The sequence below is a fragment of the Notechis scutatus genome, chromosome Z (genome assembly GCF_049901735.1).
Source record: "Notechis scutatus isolate UNSWTSFEM ecotype Mainland chromosome Z, rNotScu1.2, whole genome shotgun sequence".
NCBI lineage: Eukaryota > Metazoa > Chordata > Lepidosauria > Squamata > Elapidae > Notechis > Notechis scutatus.
The window spans coordinates 133598525-133603489 of record NC_142025.1 but is presented as its reverse complement, the minus strand read 5'-3'; positions in this window follow the sequence as shown (position 1 = coordinate 133603489).

Genomic DNA, 4965 nt, shown 5'->3' with positions numbered 1-4965 from the left:
ACTGCAGTGGGGTTGCCTTCCCCACACTGCAGCCCGAGGCTTCCCCACACCGGCACGAATCTCTCCGGGACTCGGGCACCCTCAAAGGATCGCACCAACTGCAAGAAGAGATTAGCTGAAACCGTGAGCGGGCTTCTGCACCTCTGTTCGTCCTTGCCTTGCCACCGGAAGTCCTAATTCTTCTTTTTCTGTTAGACCCATTTTATGTTTAATTATATCCATTTTTAACTTAATGTCCTTTTTCTGTGGCATTTTCTGTAGCTCTTTTTCAAGTCCTTTATACTCATCCTCTAATGCCTTAGAGGCTAATCTTTTCATGGTATTTCTTTTCCTTGTATAGTTTATTATCAAGCCTCTGGCATATGCCTACATTGTATCCCATACATTCTGGATTGATGTATCTTCTTTTTTGTTTTCTCTAAAGAAAAAAGCCAGTTCTTTCTCCATCCACTGTGTGAAGTCTTTTTCCTTTAAAATAGTATTATAGCGTCCATCTAGATCTTCTTTTTTGTTTTTTCCATTTAATTGTCATTGGATTGTGATCTGCCCAAGTACTTGTTTCAATATTTATTTCTTGGATATTAGTTAACAATTCTGCTGACATCCATATCATATCTATTCTGGACCACGATAAGTGTCTATTTGAGTAGAAGGTGTATTGTTTAATTTTAGCATTTCTTTCTCTCCATGTATCTTTTAAGTTTATTTCATCTACCATATTAAAAAAAAGATTTAGGGAGAGTCTTTCTGTTTTGCTTTATTGTTTTCTGTGCTGTATAGTCCAGTTTGTTGTCTACAATTCCATTAAAATCTCCCATCATAACTATATTAGCATAGTCCAGTTCAATTATTTTGATATGTAATTTTTTATTAAATTTTTCTTGTTTATCATTCGGGGCATAGATTGCAATCAGGAGTGTTTTCTTATTATTATCCATTATTTCCACTATTAGTATTCTTCCATCGTCATCAGTATAAATCAATTTCGCTGGAATAGTCTCTTTAATATATAAAACCTCTTTTCTTGCATTGTGTCAAGGAGGTAAATATTTTCCCTTGTTTTGGCTGTATCAACAATTGTTCATATTGCTTTTTAATATGTACTTCTTGTAGGCAGATTATATCAAATTTTAATTTCTCTAATTTATGGAAAGTTTTCCTTCTTTAACGGCTGAATTAAGTCCATTTATATTAATTGTAATCAATTTTTTCTCTTCCATGGTTATATTTTATAATTAGGATTGGCAGCTCTCGTGGATCTTGGTTCACGTTGACCTTTGGCTTCCTCCTTTCCACCTACTGCACCTTCTTCTTTTTCAGTCGTCATTTGGCAGTCCTCTTGGAATTCAATTAGTGAAATTTCTTTTTCTGCCTCTTCCTCTTTCCTCTGAAAAATTCTGTATAAAATGATTCAGCTTTCTCAATTGAATCAATTCTGTATCTCTGTTCTGGCCATGTGAACATTAAACCTTCTGGAATCAGCCATCTACAATTCACCTCTTTTTTAAGTAGCAATTTGGTCAAGAATCGGTATTCTCTTCTCATCTCTCTCACTCTTCTGGGTACTTGTTTCAAAACCACAATCTCCTTATCTTTATATTTCAATGTTTTCTCTCTTGCCACTTGCAATATTTGCATTTTAATGGCTTTCTTTGTAAATCTGATGTGAACTTCTCTTGGTAGGCTATTTCTCATTGCTTATCTTGTGAAGACTCAATAAACCTCATCTATTCCATCCATCATCTTCTCTTCTGTTATTTCCAAAGCTTCAGCCAATATTTCTATTATTATCTCAGCTAGATTTTGTCCTTTTTCTTCCTCTATGTTTTGGAATCTGAGATAAAATTGTGATCTGTCCACCTCCCATCTCAGCATACCACTTTCATCTTGTTCAACCACAGTTAATCTGGTATCAATGTCTCCAATCTTCTTATCTCTTTATCTTCTTCTTCAATTTTTAGTAGTCTCTCATCATACTTCATCATCATTTGTTGGATGTTCTTGACTTTTTCATCGGTTTTCCCTGTTCTTTGTTCAATGTTCTCTGTTCTTTGTTCGATGTTCTCTATTCTCTTTTCAATATTCTCTGATCTTGTTTGAATGTTTTGAATTCCTTGCATAATCATCTGCAGGGTCACTTTTTCTTTTTCTTGTTCTATCTCTTGCCTTAACATTGTCTGTATTAAACGTTGTCCTCCAGATGGTGGAGAGGAGGAAGTAGAAGTTGAAGAGCCGGTAGCTGTTAATTTTCTACTCATTTCAAACAATTCAAAATCTTCAGGTTCTAGACCTTAATCTGATTGTAAAGTAACCAATTGCGATTCCAAATAAAAATAGTAGGAAAAAAGAAGCCAAATAATAATAATAATAATAAAAAAAGAAAAAAGAATTTCTTCAGGTTCTTGTATACCTTAATCCAATCAATTAATTGGATAACAATGAAAATTCAAAAATGAAGGAATAAACCATAAACATACACAAAGGAGAAAAAGTTGTAAAATCCTAAAAAAGATGGAAAAGTGAAGAGAATAAAAAGCTTTTAAAAAAAGGAAAAATTCTTCAGGTTCTTCAACACCTTAATCCAATTAAGAGGCCTCAAATATAAAAGACTGCATAAGAGAAAAAGAAAGCCAGGAAGATAAAAAGAAAGAAAAACCAGTATTGGAGGTAGATGGAAAAACAAAAATACCAGAAAATCAAAAAGAGAAAAAAAAAAAAAAGGCTGCTCCCTTAAAAAGAAAAGGAAGGGAATCACTAATACTAAAACTTTTCTTTTAAAATAATAAACAAACGTAAAAAATTAATTTCCAAGGACAAGCATAAAGGGAAAAAAAAGCAAAGACAAGTTCCAAAGAACTAAAAGTCCAAATAGCTATTTCAAAAAGTAAAATGTTGAGGAAGGGTAGCACAGCTTAGAAAAAATCAAGAAAACACACTGCACTTTGTTTAGTTAATCCAAGGCTCTTGTTATAACACTCTTCTCCAGAAACTTATCACATTTTCTTTTTCTATAACCTTCAGCACCAGACTCCAGCTGTTGATAGAAACCCAGAAGAGCACCTGCAATAATACTCTCCCATGCTCTTCCCTCTATCTTATCGAATAGCAATGTCTTTGAAAAAAAGTCTCAGTTCTTTCTTTCTCAGCTTTGTCTGGTCACAAGAGAAATAGAATATTTCCAAGCCTCTAGTTGGCAGTGTTACAAAGTCTCTTTGCTTTCACTTTCCCCCTCATTTTCCAAGCAAAATGCAATAAGAATTAATAAAATTTAAAAAAAGATGTTTAAAAAAAAAAAGAAATAACTAAATGGGAGTCTCTAGCCTAAAATAGTTACAAAATCAAAAAGGAGGAAAAAAAGTAGATGAAAAAGAAAAAACCAGTCCAGTTTCAAAATATAAGATGTATAGAAAATCCAGCAATGAGAAAAAAACAACATTACTTTGACATTCCTGTTTAAAATCGCCGCTTAATCACTTCTGTCAAAACTTTTACAGATTCTTTTCTTTTCCTTAGGGTGTCCTTTCAGATCTTAGAATAAAGAAAAAGTTCTCACCAAACCGGCAGACTCTCTTTCTGTTATCTTCCGTTTCGGAGCTGTCCCAACTTCAGCAGCTTTAATGGCTGCCTCTTTGCCGCTGGCAAGAAGAGCTTCTCCTGGATCTACCAGGGACTTTGCGGTGTCCCTGGGATCGACAGGATGTGCTCTTCACTTCCACCGTCTCTTCGGGACGGTTTAGATCCGATAGGATCGTCCAGGAGCAAAGATATCGGCAGCGATCTCAGACCTCCAAGATTGCATGCCGTATTGTCGCGACGCCAGCTCTGCCCTCCCGATCTGATGGTCATTTCGAAAAATCCTTTCTTAGTGAGCATCTAGAAGCCAAGAGGAACATATGTGCCAAATTTCAAGTTTGTAGGCTTTATGGTTCTGGAGATTTTGTGATGATGCACAAGTAGTATTTCGCTTTTATATAGATTTGTAATAATTTAATATATAATTTAATTTAATAATTGCTATTTCATGTTTTTATTTTTATGGGTGTGACTGGGCATAGAAACATAGTAACTGGCCTAGTAGAGGAGAAAAATGCAAAACAGAAATTTGCATGTAAAACATAGAAAACTGAAAAACTGTAGGTCAGCAGTAGTACATTGCATTACTGAATTAAGTGTTCCCTTTTTTTTGAACACACGTTAATTTACAGTGCACAGCTTTTTTTTTCTGACTGAATTCAAGGAAACTTGCTACCATCTCTTTTTCCTAGTGGTGATTTCCAAGCTGAATAGAAAATAACATCCTGCTCTGCTGTCACTAAAAATCATCTTTCCCATGCTTTGGGAAGTTTAAAAAAAACTTATTTCCACATGTGGAGCTTCAGCTGTGTATTTCTAAGTGAGTAAGAACAGATTTGTAAATGCCTCTGTTCTGTTTCAGTTCTGTACAAAATCGATGTGGGACCAGGAAGATTGCAATCTGATACCACCAGTATGATTTATATTTTTGGCTAGTTCATTAACAATTCATGAATCCCCCCCCCCCCCAATTGGGATAGTTTGACAACATTACATGATTTAAAAAAAGAAAAACTGAAGAGTAAGACAGCAATTCTCCAAAGTTAATTACTTAAAAACTACAGAACAGGGACAGCTTATTGTTATCAATCATATTCACATAGCTAATCATTTCTCAACTGCCAGAGAAAAGAAATCCTTTGATGTAGTTGAAGATAGGCCAAATTCTCTCTGGTGTAATTAACACATCCCTATATCCAATCTGCCAATCTAAAAGGTGATAAGAGGTTTTTGAATTTCATCTGTAATTTCAGGAAGGTGAGAAATTGATTCTTCCTGTAGACCTACTCCAGTCCCAATTAGCAAACAGGAACAGTAAGTCATCTTAACTTTCCATTCTAGCCATTAATAAAAAATATTAATACTTTCTCATTTGTTACCATCGTGCTTAAC